At 41.6% G+C, this 17,045-nt stretch overlaps 1 protein-coding gene across 1 annotated transcript in view; it reads right to left on the reverse strand.

The window, feature by feature from the left end:
- The window catches only part of TNFAIP8 (TNF alpha induced protein 8), a 107,847-nt gene that overhangs the window by 85,509 nt on the left and 5,293 nt on the right, over positions 1 to 17,045 (reverse strand). The window lies entirely within an intron of this gene.

Raw genomic sequence — 17,045 nt, forward strand, 5'->3', positions numbered from 1 at the left:
TTCCTGTCTTTACACATTTGCCTTTTCTGGACATTGCATATAAAGGGAATCATACAATATGTAGTCTTTTGTGTCTGGTTTCTTTCATTTAACGTTTTTGAGATTCATCCATGTTGTAGCAGATATAGTACGTTCTTCTTTTTTATTGCTGATAGTATTCCATTGTATCAATATATCACATTTTGTTATTCATTCACCATTGACAGATATTTGGACTGTTTCCAGTTTGGGGCTCTTACGTCTTATGCTTCTATGAATATTTTCATAGAAGTATTTGTGTGGACATACGTTTTCTTTTCTCTTAGGTAGGCACTAGGAGTGGAACTGCTGGAGTTTTATTGCCTTTTCTACCCAATAGAATCAAAAAATACCAGAGTTTGAATGGACCTGAAACATCATATGTTCGGACCTTTTATTTAACAAATGAGGAAACTGAAGTCCAAAGATATTAACTGATTTGCTTATATTCACACTTCACTGATGACAGAGACAGGATTTAAACCCAGTACTTCTCTTTCTTTGTCTTTCCTTCTTTTTTAATCAGTTTCATTGTTCCCCCCAGAAACATCCCTCCCGGAGCCCTCTTTCCTCTGCTCCGTTCTAGACTGGCTGTTCTCTCTGTTCCAAAGCTGCTCTCAAGGAACTTCCCTCCTCAGTCTTCCTGGGAATCCCCTTCACCTCTTGTTGACTCACACACCCTCACTCTCATCCTAAGGCCCCCTGCCTCTCCTCCATAGAAGCTGAGAACTCTCATTTCTGAGGCTTCCTGGGATTCCATGAGCACATCAGTTGCTTCTGGTCCTCTCCCCTCTGCAGACATCTTATTCCTAACCCCCTTCTCTCCACAAACTCACTTGCCATGACTTCACGTGCTTTCTCTCTTCGAGTCCTGTGTGGTTCAGGGTTACAGACATCTCCTAGGTATATGAGGACATTTGAAGGGGAGTTTTCAAGAGAAGAAAGCAAAACTGTCTTTGTTAGCTTGCAATCAGAAGTCTCCATTTTTCATGAGACTATGTGAAATACTTGGTAAACGAAAATATAGAGACAATGATCATTTCATTCAAACTAAGGAAGGGAGAGGGAGACGAAACACTGCCCCAAATGCTAAACAAGAATTTTATTCCGTAAATGTCTTATATGTGCATGAAAGAGGCTGCCCTTCACTATTCAAGAGGCAAGCAGCCATTATTTCACTCTGGCTGGTTATTACTCCATTTGCCTAACTGAGGCAAAAAAAGAACTATCTTTGAAGCTGAAAATAATCCACAGATTTTTAAAAATAAAATTATTTTATTATTCCAAGTTTCCTTTAAATATTTTGGCAAATGCCAAGCCCAGAGAACTGATTCTGAACACTTTTTCCATCAACATAAATCAAATCCACTGCAATTGCTCTCTCTTTTAAAATGTTTAACTGTAAATTATGCATCACAGGCCGGAAACAGTGGCTATACACACATATTGGCTGCTATTATCCAATCTGTTAGCAAATATTTATTGGACACTCAGTGCACTAGGCACAGCAGGGGAAATAGAAACGGAAAAAGATATGGTCCTTATGGTCCTTGTAATCTACTTGTGATAAGATAAAAACATGAAAAGTTAAACAGTACAAGGTAGTATGTGATCTCGAGGGGCCTGTGGAGAAGTGTTAAAGAATTTTAGAAATTTGAGAGTTGACAACCTAGATGATACTGAGAAAAAAAATGGAAGGGCACCCAAACCCTAAAGCTCACACACAGACTGAAGCTCAAATACGCCCAAGATTATGTCACTCGCCGGCTCAAACACCCTCAATGACTCATCACTAACCATCAAGGAAAGTCCACACTCCCTAGCTTGGCCTTCCAGACCTCACAGGCTCTGGCCCTTTTCACCTTGCCCAATTTTGCTCCAGTCAAACGTTCCTTGAACACATGAAACCCGTCGCTGTCCAACTCTCTTTGCTCCTGATGCTCTATCCTCAACACCCTGACCTTCAACCTCAGCTACTGAAAATCCATCAGTTTTACATGCCACCTCCTTCCTGGAGGTACCTCAACACTGTTTTCTCATTACTACACAAGATCTTTGCCTCTTGAGACAGCCAGTCTCCAAGATGCCTCCCCAGTGGTTCTCACCTCCTGGCATTCATTCCCTTGTGTAGTCTCCTCCCGCACTGAATAAGGATGACCTGTGTAACCAAGACAATATTGTGGAAGTGATGGTGTGTGACTTCCAAGGCTTGATCACAGAAGACATTTGAGGCTTCCATTTTGTGCTCTCTTGGATCACTCACTTTGGGGAAACCCATCCACCATGTCATGAGGACACTCCAGCAAACCCGTGGAGAGGTCTGCATAGTGAGGAACTAGGGCCTCCTGCTCAGAGCCAGCACTGACTTGCCAGCTAGGTAAGTGAACCATCTTGGAATTGGATCCTCAGAAAAACCTTCAGATGTCTGCAGACCTGGCCAGCTCCATAACTCTAACCTTAAAAGAGAATCCAAATCAGAATCACCCAGCTAAGCTGCTCCCAAATTCCTGACCCACAGAAATTGTGTGTAAGAATAGATGTTTATTGTTGTTTTTAGCTGCTGAGTTTTAGGGCAATTTGTTATGCAGCAATAGATAACCCATACACCTCTCTGATGTAGTCTGCAATGCATTCCAATTATCTGCATCCTAACCTTTTTCTTAGAACTAGATTAACATTTCCCAGAGGGCAAGGACCTTCTTTGCCATTTTTCAATTCTCTGTGTGCTTTAGTAAGACACTTAGTTGATTGACTGAATGATAAAAGAATAGAAAAACTAAATGAAATCATTGGTGAAGTTGTGCCCTGGGCTCACTTCATATTGGTTTTGGATGATTCTGTGACTTAAACACAATTTTTATTTTCTTACTTTTTACTTTAAGGACTTGGTAGTGTGGAAGTAGTAACAGTTGGTAGTTTAGATTCTGATCCCAGCCCTGGCGTTTAGGAAATACTGCCAGGAATACAGACAGACCTCGCTTTACCTCTACCTCAAGCCTTGCCTCCCACCCTGACATTCCTAACTTGTCCCAGGGCAAGAGCAGCTTCACAGTGTCACAGGTGATGCATAGGCAGTGAGGCACGACAAGAGTCAGGTATTAGAAGGGGGGTGAGGAGACTGGTAATAATAAACAGCAACCACTTCAAGGGCTGTGGTCAGTCAGCCACATCCAAGCTGCCTGAACCTCGCAGAATCCCCATTCCAGGCACTGTGGCCCCAGTCCCAGGAACTGAAGGCATTTCATAGGTTTCTAATTGAGAAGATTTCTTCTGAATCCTCTAGTATTTTAAAGAGGGTTCTAGCCCAATGCAGGTCCTCCCTTGACTTCTGTTATAGTCTAACAAAGTCCTTCTCATAGGTGTTCTTGGGACTCACTGTAGCTGGTCTGGCTGCCTAGTAAGTCTGAATACCTCTTTTTAAGCCATAAATACAGAAAAAACAGAACCAATCTTTTGTGGGTCCATTTACAGAACAAACCATAGATACCACCCCAAAGATGCAGTCACTCCTTTGGAAAACACGAAGAAATTTGATCATCACCCCTGCACTAAATTATAGGAGATTATACACAGTAAGTATAGTAAAGCAAGATAATAATAAAATATACTAATTCTTAACAGGTGAGCTCACCCAGAAGGTCAATTTACCTTGAATGGATATTTGTATTAATGACTCTGATGATAGAAATAGCAAAATAATTAAGAACTTCTGTATAGGAAAGCTACAAAATCATGTTATAAGACAGTTGGTTCTCATTGTAAAAAGGAGTGAATGTGGCTTTAAGTCAACAAAGGCAGTACAAATCTAGTCAATTTAGCCCAGGGCCAAAGCAAGATTAGTTCCAAGAAGGAATATATAGTGCTTGTTAGAATTCTGTGGTTTAATTTTAAATGCCCCTCTCTCTCTTTGGACACTATATCCACAGACCTCAAAGAGATTCTGGTATTTAGCCTAATAATTTCCATCTGTTAAACACACCTCATTGCCTATAGGCACCAGTCAGATTAGTTTCTTCTGAAAAAGGAGGCTAGAGATTAATTCTTCTATGTAAAATTATTCCATCCTATTAGTGTTGGAGACCTGAAATTCATTAGCAAACAACTTGGGGCTAGTTATACAAGACTTCTGATAAGAGAAGGCTGCCTTCCAGCTGTTCCCAAAACGCCTTTGTAAATAAAGAGCCATTGCTTTGTCTAATCTCTTAAAGATGTGTCTTTCATTTAAGATAATGTTTTAAAGTGGCTTATGATCTTAATCTCATTTATTGTGCTTCAAACTTCAGTCAAATCCTTGTTAATATTTTTGCTCCAGTACATCTCAGCAATATCAGAATAAGATCATGTCTTTTAAAAATATACAATGCATATTGTCTATTCCCTCAGGCTACATCTTTGTTTTATAGTCTCCATTTCTTGCTCAAAAAAAAGGCAACAATCAACTGAACTCCAATTGTTTCATTGAGAAACAGAATAAAATGTCCATAAAAACATGGGAAACTGTGTAGGAAATAACGTTAAGAGAAAAGCCGAATATTAATGTATAGGCTATAGTCACAGCTATAATAAATAACTATGGATAAGGATGGAAAGGAATATGAAAAATAAAACAAGTTGTTTTCTCACACTCATCTATAACCTTTCTACGTTTTTTTCTTTCTAAATTTCCTTTACTTCTGTTGGGAGTTGTCTTAATAGTGGGTGTAGTTTGTTTGCTTTTTAAAATTATCAGGATAAGATCTCACCTCATCAGACAAGGACTTATGAGCCAGTTACTCATGGAAAGGGCGGTGACCGCCTAGACCATCCTAGATAGATGCCTGCCTGTCTCTTCCTAAAAAGTCTTTAGGGAAAGATAGCAATTCCACAATTTCCAAGTTTAATCCCTGCAAGGGGCCAAAAAAACCCTCTTTAATCTGCTAATAGTAGTGAATTTCAAGGAAATGTCCACATTTTTAGCTTCAAACTAAAATAATCATTTAAATGAAGGTAAAAATGATATTTGGGCAAATCATAAAAATGAGGTCATTCATTAATACATATTTACTGAGAACACGGGTATACAGATGAGTTCTAGACATGAACAAAATTTAGTTACTGCCCTCAATAAGGTAACCAAGTAGGACACTGACAGCTGCAAACTAAGGTGGAATGCCATAAGCAATATAATCACTATAAAGGAAGAGAGAGCAGAATGAGCTATTCAAATTCTTAAGAGGAAGAGATTACTTTTGGACTGTTTTTCCTGACAAAGCATAGGACCAGTAAAGGTTGCATGGAGGAGGCAAAAGTTGAACTGGATCCTGAAGGATAGTCTAATTTTGTCCAGGAAAGAGAAGCGATGGACATTGCAAGAGGAAGATATAACCAGCAAAGACAAAAGCAGGGAAGAGTGGGGTGTGCTCTAGAACAAGGCACCATTTAGGAATGGGAACCAAAGGAAACATACAGAAGAGCAGTGGAGATCAGACCTGCCCTTGAACACAGAGAAAAGGGTGGAGCAAGTGAGTAAATATTGCCCTTTGGGGCCTGGGTGAGAAGCCTTGCATTTGCTGTTGTATTTAATCCTCACAACTTGTTTTACAAGTGACAGGACCAAGGCTCCAAGAAGTCACATACAGTTCCTGAAAAGCACGTCATTCACCTGTGCGACCCCGAGCCAGCACTATGCCTGGTGCCCAGCAGGTCCTCCACAAATACTGCCCAATGCACGGATGACAAACCAATCAGCCCATGTTCTGCTGCTCTGACATAATGCTCTTCTGGACTTGTTCTTGATAGACATCGGGAGCCACTGACAATTTGAGGTTAGAGGGATGCAATAATTGGAGAGCTGTGTGTTAAGAAGAGGGCAGTAAAGGCTGGGGGGATGGAGCAGGGGAGTTACCTAATGTTAGGAGCCTAAAGTGTTTACACACGACACCTTGTTTTGTTCAGCATGCTTTGTTTACACAGATTTTTCTAAGTATTAAAATGCCTCAAAAACTCATGTGAAATCTAAATTCTCTCCTTTACCAAATATATTTTTATTATGAAATTTAAGCACTATAGAAGGTATAAGACGAAAAGTTAAACTCCTTTCCCCTCTTCCAACCCACAGTTCCACTATTAACAGTATACTGTTTATTCTTCTAAAAAATGCTTATGCACTCATGAACATATAATATGCTTTTTTTAACATAATGAGATCATTATTTTGCTTTTTTATTTAATCTATCTTGGAGATCATTCCATATCAGAGTACAGAGACCAACCTTGTTCTAAAGCTGCACAATGTTTCATCTCAAGGAAGTACCATAACCCATATAAGCTGTTAATGCATATTGAGGTTGTTTAGAGTTTTTGTTTTATTCAGTCTTAAAAACAACACTGTAATGAACTCTTCTTGTCCCAAACTGGATTCACTTGTGGTCACTTGTATCAGCTTCTTGGATAGTCACAGATAGGCTCTCTTGTCTAATACATAATTTAGCAAATTTCATATGTTAATATAGTTAACAGTCACTTATCTTAGCAATTCAAAGATAATCTAAAAATAAATTTACTCACAGGAGTATCTCAGGACATTCTGCTGTCCTGAAACCTCCTGGAAAGACACATGGCCAGAGTTCTGGCTTCTCCCAGCCGGAGCCCCTTGTGCAGAATTCCTCATTCCACACTGGGGCAGGACAGCATTCCTTCAGACGATCCCAGTGATCAACCTTTTTGTTCTACCAGTGGTTTCAGCCTCCTCTGGTTCCCATGCTTAAAAATGACAATGAAAAGTGCAGGTGATAACAATCAGAATCATAGAATTTCAGAGCTGGGAGAGATTAGAGATCATCTAGTCTACACCTCACATTTCTTAGATGTGGCAGTTATGACCCAGAGGGTTGAATATTTCAGCAAGATCACACTGCCAGTCACTGCACAGCCCACCTTCTCCACACCTGTCCAGAGCTTTTTCCATTATATAATACCAAATAACACCTGCAACATCTGCTTAATTATTTCAAAGAGACCATGTAAAGAAAATTTGTCTATAATGTCCCCCTGGGTAGAAAGAATGATGTTTAAAAAAAAAAAAAAAAGACCATTCTCAGAACATATGTAGAGGTAGCACAGACGTAAGAAATTCGAAAACCTTATTTTTAGATCATTTTAACTTCTCTCCCTACCAAATTTACTAGTAGAATGTCTAACAAGTTTCAAAATCGACACATTTAAGTTTCACCTCCCTTCTCCTATCCCTTGTTGAGGCGTTAACAAGCAAGTGCCGGTAACACTGCTGACTTGTTATCAGCAAGAGACGCAGCTCTCAAGTTGTCTGCAGCCCTGACAATGGATGTTCAAACCTGGGGCTACTCAAAGCTGTGAGATTCGGGTGCCGTATTTGTATTACTCCCCACTCCCCCTCCCATTCATGCTGTAGAGACTAAATCAGGGATCTTGAGTAGGTCCGAGAAAAGTCTGTTCAAGATCTGAACTCATAGAGTAGCCAGCTCCACCCTGCCACCCCCGGAGCCCAGCTCTGCAACTGCCCTGCGGCAGGCAAGCAGCTGCAAGCTGGTTAGCCGAAGCCTGTGTTTCTGCAAGAGGAAGTACGGCAACCCGGTTAAGAACCAATGAATTTGAATATCAGCTTTGCTTTTGACCCTGGGTAAGGACTTAAATTCTCACAGTCTCAGTTGCCTCATCTTTACAATGAGGTAATAATGATAGAACCTAGAATTTGGCAATGTTTATAAAGAGCTTCATACAATGCCCAGCACAGAGTAATAAATATCAAGCCTCTACCACCAGGGCTGGCTCACACACGGGCCAACCAGAGGGAAAAGACAAAAATATAGGCAGCTAGGGGCAGGAAGAGAAGAAAATGTCTTCAGTATGACTTCTGCTGAATTAATAAAAGCAGAATAGAAAATGGTTACATTTTTACACAAGTCCATGTTGCCCATGGAAATTCCCAAGAGCAAAGAGTCATTCCCAGGACTGTTTCCACTGAGACTTGAAATGCTGGATCTGGGAAAAAACTCACTAGGGTGGGTCAGGCTGGTGAGCTGCCTCCCACCGGCCCAGCCACAGCCACAGCCTGACACTACAGTTCCTCAGCTCAGGAGAGGTGACCAAGAATAGAAAAGTGGGGCAATGAGAGCGATTTCTCATGTCACGGGCGGCTTTTCCATATCACCGACTCGCTGCTATCAGCGAGATTTCCCTGGCATGGTCAAGGCTCTGGGGTTTCACCATTTCTTCCTACCTGGAATACAAGATCACCTCAGCAGCCACATCCATCGGGGAAGAGCCACTCTTCCATTGCTTCTTGATTATTCCCATCATTGCTTTTGTGGGGTGAATGTTTTTAAAAGCTATGTATCACACGTTGTTGTTTGTTTGTTTGTGTTAGTTACATGGCACTGAGGTACTCAAAAGGAAGGGAAAAAAACATTCTGCATGGCCCCCAGGCCAGGACCTAACAAGGAGACCCAGGGCAAGGACGTCACTGGACTAGTGCAGACCAGGCATAAAATCAGCAGCCCACTGTCATGTTCATATGAGGAGTGCTCTGAGAAGCATGAGATACCAAAGGTCAGAGGTCACAAACAATTTTCTACAGGAGGCAGACAGATAAATGAAATGTGTGACTGAGCAAGGTAACACAGCAGCAAGCAGTAGATGCTTTGGCCAAACTGGCATGCATGCCCCACTAACTGGTATTTAAATTCTAAAAACTAAACGCAGTGTGTATGTTGAACAAAATGCATCTGGGATCACATCTGGGCTGACGGCTCCCATTTTGATGTCCTGCCATGGGTTCTGGCGGCCAAGAAGTAAAGAGCAAAAAGGTTAGCCAAGAAAGGAAAGGGCAGGCGGCAGCCCCAGCACCTTCAGAGAGGAAACATCGCAGAAAGGCCCGGGTCTGGGCCCCACATGCCAGGGGCCTGGGCTGTAAAACCAACAATGAGAGATCAAAGTACCAACCACCAGGAGGGCAAGCAGGCATGAGGACCACGGTGGCATTCGGTGTGGAGCCTGACACTCTGTGAGCTGGAGGTTCCAGTGTGCTGGTCCTGAAAACGCAGTAACATAAGAACATAGTCTGACAACCTGACGCTATAAGTACAGGGACAACCCAGGACCACGGGTGCTGCGCCCACACACCTCTGCTCAGAGAAAGGCCTGCTGCAGTGAGCACAGCTGTGTCTGAGGGAAAACCGCACCTGATTGGAGGAAAAGGGTCAAAGATGTGGGGCAGTTCCTGACCGGCAAAAAAAGGAAAGGAAAAATCCACGTCCTTCCATATCATTTATATCATAAACAAGTATATATTTACTGCTAAGTCTGTATGCTTTACAAGGTGCAGCTGAGGTTACAGACAAAAAGCTATAGTTACTGAGAGCAAGTGGCTTACTCTGGGTTAACAGGAGGGAGAGATTATTTGGCACCATGGTTTGCTAAGTCATCAAATTGGATTTGGTAACATAATAGCTCACTGATTATTGTATTGGAATGCTAGGTAGATAGTAGATTGAAGGAAATAGATATATAGTTGATGCTTTCCAAAGTGCTAAAAGAGTAGGTCATATAGAGGGAAAGAAAATTAGATTATTATCATCAGACTTTTTCACAATACTTTGTCAGAAGAAAATGGAGTAACATGGTTAAGATTCTCAAGGAAAGAAAATGTGGGCCAGGGATGTTATATCCAGCAAAACTGGGTCACAAAGTGTTATCAAGAAATTAGGGAAACAAAAAAATTAGGAAATATGGTTTCCATGAGCCCTACCTAAGGAATCTACTAGAGAAAGAGCTTCAATTAAAATGTCTAGAGACACTGATATGAGGACTGATGACAAGCAGGTCATATATAGTTACCTGTAGAAATAAGGAGACTTTTGTATGTATAATATAGGACAATCAAATGGGTACTTATAAGATATTCTATCTCCCCTGTGACTAAAAAACCAGAACCCTAAGTATGGAAGAAAGGAAATACAAATGTAGTATAGAAGAGGTTAAACAAAAAACCCGTAGGCTTGAACTTGCCTTGGAAATATCAATATGAACTCACAATATATTTTACCTTTATATGTGTACATGTGTTTGTCTGTAAATATGTGTGTGTGCGTGTGTATGTATTTCCCAGCTCTGACCAGTAAAAACGCCCAGAAACAATGACCATTCCAGTAAATGAGCATCCCTAGTGCCTGGATTATGGCCCTGAAATACCATTCTCATTTAAAAAAAACAAAACAAAACAGGGATTCTTGAAGAAATGGCTGATTCCAGGTCTAAGCAGGAAATGTACAAGTTGAGATCACCTTAACACATCAGACAGCATGGAAGCTATCAAAGATTTCTAAGGTCATATCAGAGGGACTCAGGAGCCAACTGGAAGAGGTTCCCACTGGTCAAAGATTAGACAATTTGAGTCTTAGTAAAAATTAAAATTCCGATGGATTGAAATTCATCAAATATATTTAATTCCATGATCAGAGCAATTAAAAAAAACTCTAATTGTTCACCTCCTGAGAATGACAGGAAGCCAATTCTTAAAAACTGGGTAAATCAAAGTAAAGAATCAAGCATTTATCCTGCTTTTTCTATGTGAACTGTACCACTGGGTAATCAAACAACAGACTGAAGAGGAATCTATCCTTATAAAACTATTCCAGCTAAATAAAATCAAAATGATAGAATTAGAATATCACCATTCTGCAAACGCCAATGAATTAACAGGTCTAGACAGCGAGGATCAACAGCTGCTACCATCAAAAAGGAGTGGAAAAAACAGACATCATGTGCCTCCCAGTGAGAGAATACAGCAGCACCTGTAATCTTGCCAAAGGAATCAAACCTGAGTCTGATTAAGCCTCTGGACCCAGATGCAGGAAATAGAGGGCAAAGGAACAAGTTGACGTGCACCATGAGTGCACACCTTTCCTGACATCAAGACTGTGAGAAACTACAGATCAAACAGCTCAGGTCCTTCAACAAAAAAATTAATATTTTTCAAATGGGGGAGGATGTTAAGGGAATCTATAGATTAAAAGAGACTTAAAAGACACAGCAAGTTTTTAAGAAATGGGCAAGACTAAACTATTATGGGTCAGGCTGCTCACTTGGGTTATAAAACCATAAAGAGATGCAAGGAAGTGATTACTACAGAAGTCACGATGGCACCAACTTTTAGAGAGATGGAGGGCAATGTGATGGGGATGGGGCATGTGAAGGCGCTTCTGGGATAGCTGGCAAAGTTCTATTTCTTGACCTGAGTGGTGGTAATATGAGTGCTTGCCTTACAATAATTCACTAAAGTGTGCATTTGTTTTGTGTGTTGTTTTTGGTATTTGTGTTTTACTTTGCAATTTAAAAAAAAGAAGAAGTATTAAGAAGATCTAAGGTGTGTCAGCACAGTAAGAGCCAACTGATGAAAAAGACTGCAAGGTGAAGAGGAAGGAAAGGGGCCCAGCAGGAAATCAACCAGGCGGCAGTGCCTTAGAAAGACTTCTGTTTCCATGAACGTCTCATGTTCACGGTAAAGGATTTCATCTATACTGTTTTAATTAAAATTTGCCTTATAACACTTTAAATTATCTTTTAAAGCTTATAGCAAATGATCTGCTCCTAAATATCTCAAAGGCAATCTCAATTCAAAATGACCTCTTGGATGCCTTCCGGAATTGCAAAAAGCTGTTGAGTGTTGGGTTCTCACAGACATGAGAATTATCACTTGACTCAAAGTTGTAGCATCAACATATCAACCTAGGGCAGCTTCAAGGTCCCAGAATTAGACATGGAACTTATATCCTTTCCTCTCCTACTCAGCTCCCCAGTACAAGTTATTAGCAACAGTAGATTAAAAAAACAAATGAACCAAACGATTTTTCCTAAACTTTAAGCATCCTAAAGTCTAAGCAAACTGCCACACCCAAGGAGTTGTTACAGCTTTAGCAACATGAATTCAGGAGCTAAGTGAACACAGGCTCCCGTAGTCGGCACTGGTTCTGAGCTACCAGGACCAGACCTTGGAGCAGCAGCTCCATTGCATTCTCGGCATCAGGGCCACAAGACAAGAAGCACACATAACATCGCATCTACTAAGGCCAACTCCCAGTTGCTCAAGCACTCGGCAGGATGCAATCTCTGCACAACGACCATTAAGAAGTTGTCCCAGCTTCTGCAAAATTTGCCTCACACAAAGACTCTACAACCTGAGGACAAATTTGCCATCGCTCAGATTGGCACTTTGCTGCAAGAGCCAATAATGAAAGACACATTACTCTGGGTTATTAAAATTGTCCAACTTCTTCCCAATATGAAATAAGAGATAAATATCATCCTCCCAATTTGGGAAGTGTAGCTCCATTGATTTTCAACTTCCACACCTACTTTACAATGTGAATTACATCTGAAATAAACAGGATTTTGGGTACAATCTGCAGATGGCAACAGGTCTGTGAACAACAGATCCTAATTGCTGAGACGTGTCCCGGCAGACTGTCTCACTCTGCATCACACAGAGGAGACCGCGGTGACTTGCTGAAGGTCATCAGGTGAGTAATGTCAGCTGGGCACACTCTCATAGTTCATCTTTCTGCTATTAAAAACAACAAAATGTCAATTATATCTCAATAAAAAAAATGTGAAGAATAAAACAGGGACACAAAGTATGAAGTAGACTCTCACTGGTTGAAGAGATGAGTTCACAGAAATTGAGGGATTTTGTAGCAGTTTTATTGGAGAGTCATACCCTGTAGCAGTTCAGAGCACAAGTGTGGGAGGCAGCTAAGCTTCCAGCGTGTGAATGCCAGCTCAGCCAGGCATCTGCGGAAGGTAATCTAACCTCCGACACCTCAGTTCCTCACCTGTAAATGGGGATTAATAATAATACCTTCCTCATAGATCCGTTATGAAGATTAAGTGAAATAATGTGTATAAAGCACTTAGTGGCTGGCCCATCATAAGCACTCAATAAATGTTTGTCATGATTACTGTTATTGGAGTTGTGAACATTTCCAGAAACTTAAAGAACTGTCTATTTGATGAACATCTTCCAGGTTTCAATGCAGGATGCTGTCTCCAAAGTAAGTAGTGCTATTTTTATAAACCCACAATCTTTAACATTAAAAAGTCACTGCTAGTAGTAATTAAGTATATGTGATTTTCAACACCTTCCATATCTTTGTTTTTCTCCTAACTATTCATTATGGGTGGCTAATTTTAATTCCAATAAAACCTGGGATATGATAATATAATCCCACTATTATAATAGTGATGGCTTTAGCTAGACAGCGTCTAGGGCATGGCAACCTGTAGCTAGTGCAGATGCTATGTGTCTACCCAATAACCACGCCCCTCTCCCTTCTTCCTGTTGGCACTGCCAACCTCCCACAGCAGAGGTCTTCCCTCAATGCCCACTACTCAGTTTCACAGCTTTCCTTGCAGCTGTGACTTAGTTCTGACCAATGAGGCCTGGGAGGGGGCTTCAAGAAAGATTTTATCCCCTGATGAAAAAACACTATAAGAAAACAGATTTATGTCTGCCCTCTCTGTCTCACCCCTCCCCTCCACATTCACATGCACTTCCTGCCTTTGAATGAGGTTGAGGGGAGTGTGCCATCCCCGTTGCTGAAGAAATCATTTTCAGGCCATGAGGTGGCAAGTCTGCAGAAAAAAAGGTAACATGCTAAGGATGGGAGAGCGGAAGAATGGAAAGAACCTGGGCCCAGATGGTATTGTTTGAGCCACTGATTCAATCCTCAATGGCACCAACCCCAGACTACCCTTCACGTAGGATAACTTAATAACTTTACTGCTCAAACCACCGTTAGTTGGGCATTCTCTTACCTGCAGGCTAAAGCATCCTGATTGTTATGAGCTGAATTGTGTCCCCACAAAATTCATATGTTGAAGCCTTCACCCTTAGTACCTCAAAATGGGACTGTGTTTGGAGATAGGGTCTTTAAAGAGGTGATTCAATTAAAAGGAGGCCATTAGGGTGGGCCCTAATCCAATGTGACTGGTGTCCTTATAAGAATTGGACACACAGACGCCAGGGCACACAAACAAAAGAAGCTGAGAGAATTTGTTAGCAGATCTGAGCTGCAAGAAATATTAAAGGAAGATCTTCAGGCTGAAGGACAAAAAAAGTACCTGATGGAAACTCGGGTCTACAGTAAAGAAAGAAGAGCCCAAATATAGTAAATACGTTGATAAATATAAAAAACTTCTTTCTCATGTTTTAATTTCTTCAAAAGATAATGGTTTAAAGTGAAAAATAATAACCATGATTTCTGAGGATTATACGTAGTAGATACAAACTATATGACAATAACATAAAGGGTATTATTTGTAATACCCTTCACAAAGTTGATTGTTATAGATGGATTTCTGTCCCCCTCACAAATTCTTATGTGGGGCCCCTAACCCCCAATGTGAATGTATTTGGAGATAGGGCCTTTAAAGAGGTAATTAAGGTTAAATGAGATCATAAGGGTGCCCTAATCCAATATGACTGATGTCCTTATAAAAAGAAAGAAAGACACCAGGGATGCGTGCTCAGAGAAAAGGCCATGTGAGGACACAGCAAGAAGACAGCCATCTGCAAGCCAAGGAGAGAGGCCTCAGGAGAAAGCAAACCTGCTGACACTTTGATCTTGGCCTTCTTAGCCTCCAGAACTGTGAGAAATAAATTTCTATTGTTTAAAGCCACCCAGTCTGTGGTATTTTGTTACGGCAGCCCCAGCTGACTAACACAGTGATATAGTATACTATTTTTTTTTTTTTAATTTTTATTTATTTATTTTTCCCCCAAAGCCCCAGTAGATAGTTGTATGTCATAGTTGCACATCCTTCTAGTTGCTGTATGTGGGACGCAGCCTCAGCATGGCCGGAGAAGCGGTGCGTCGGTGCACGCCCGGGATCCGAACCCAGGCTGCCAGCATCGGAGCACACGCACTTAACCGCTAAGCCACGGGGCCGGCCCAATATACTATTTATTGTCACGAATATACAAACACTAAGAGCAACCATAAAAGGGAACAGAACCTCCAAAAGACTTATTAAAGGGTAATTTAGGGGTGGAGGTGCTTGTAAGGAACTCAGAGTCCAGGTATGCACCAGGAAGACCAGGGTGCTTAATTCTCTGCCCCTGTGGTCTGTCTCTGCAAGTCATTGCCCGACCTCCTCCATCAGCCACTTTTCCCAAATTGTGAGGCTAGAAGGCTGGACCGTGGGGCAGCAAACCTGGAGGATGGCTGCCTAGAGAGGAAGGTTGAGGCAAGACTCAAATTAGTCCATTTTCATACTTGTTGGTCCCTGGTCAAATATTTAAACCTAGAGGGGAAAAAATAGTGGTTCTACTAAAATTAGCACTATGTATCATCAGTAGCAGACCTTTATTATTCATAATTTCCATGGACCCTATGAGAATGATAAATGACCAGAATTCAGATAGAGGGAAGAAAATCTCAAGTACTAACACAAGTCAAAATGTGAAGAATAAAAAAGAAAGAAAGAAGAAGAAGAAGAAGGAAATTACAGCAAGACGGCTTCAAAGAAAAAACAGTCAGTTCTCCATTTTCCCATTGTCCACCATAACGAAATGAGAAGGGTACTCTGAGAACAAGATAGATTCCTGGAGGTGCCGGGACCTCAGGACAGGGAAGCGGACCTAGGGCAGGGAAAACAGGCCACTCGGCAACTTAGTCTTGGGCCTGGGGCTCCTCCAAACATGTGCCACTCCTGAGAAAAGGATGCCCATCCCATGTCAGTAATCTACAAAGCCATGTGAGATATACTCAAGTCAGTCGGCACACTCGATGATGCTGTCAGCATGGCCAGTGACTCAAAATCTAGATTCTCAATTACTGAACACTGAGCAGATTCCCAGTGTCTCTACCTCATGGCTTTCAATTCCTGGACCTATTTGTGGGACACCACTATTGGTTTTGGTTGTTATTTTTCGTTCTTGACCTGGTTCTTGGTCAATATTTTTCAGCCCAGGGAAGACCTACTTGAAAAACCACTTTGTTAGTTCTTAGGATGGGTACACAGGTGTTCGTGTTGTGCGTGTTCATTTTAATCTTCTTTAAACTTGAAAGCCACTCTTGTACTTTCAAGAGATTTGCTCTTTCCACCGCCAAAAAAAAAAAAAAAACCTCCTACAGAAAGCTGCTGCCTGAATAATCTTTATAGAACAAGACGTTAAAACTGGTCTCTTAGGCTAGGGGTTTTCAATTTGCTGTGCATCAGTGACCTAGGAGCCTTGTTAGAAATACAGATTCCCAGGCCCAGCCTCTGTGATACTGCAGCAGGTGGAGCCCAAGAATCTGTACCATTTCCATCAAGCTTCCCAGGTGATTCTGACTTGCAGCAGGTTGGGAGCTATGGCCCCAGATAAGCCCTAAAATACAGCAGTGCATTGGACAAGTTCAAAGTTTCATTTGGCACGTCACCTTTGTGGCTGCCCAGATAATCACGTTCTCAAACCACCCCACCTGGCGCACACAGGGCAGGGACTCGCTGCTTCCTCGGGAGGTTCCCTGTTGACACAAGCTCTCTGACCCTGCAAGTAACAGTGCCGTCCTCTCAGGCCCTCTCAGTCAGTCCAGGCCGTAGAAGCAAAGGAGCGAAATGGCTCAGCGTGGCAACACGCTCGGGGAGGTCTGAGCTCACTCCCTCTCCCAGGTACACTCCGTGAGTCACTGGGTGCCTATCTCTGCACCAAGGCAGAAGGAATTCCATCACCAAGTCGAGACTGCTCTGCCCTTCTAGGGCAGTGATAGCCTTTAATCAAACACCAGCCATTTCCGAGAAAACTACCTCATCTTTTTAAAGAGAGAAGAAGGAAAAACAAAGGCGTTGTTGCCCAATCACGGAGTGATGGAATCAGGTATTGGACTTATTTCTTAAAGGTTTGAGTCATCAAAGTTTGTTTTGAACTTTGCAATCTCTGGCCAACATTGTGCCTGCAGTTTTTCTCAGAAGATGGTGGCATTTCTGCAGAATTCCCTTGTTGCACCTGCGTGTGTGAGAGACTGAACAGT

The sequence above is a fragment of the Ceratotherium simum genome, chromosome 4, assembly GCF_057802395.1.
Source record: "Ceratotherium simum simum isolate JZ-2026a chromosome 4, ASM5780239v1, whole genome shotgun sequence".
Taxonomy (NCBI): domain Eukaryota; kingdom Metazoa; phylum Chordata; class Mammalia; order Perissodactyla; family Rhinocerotidae; genus Ceratotherium; species Ceratotherium simum.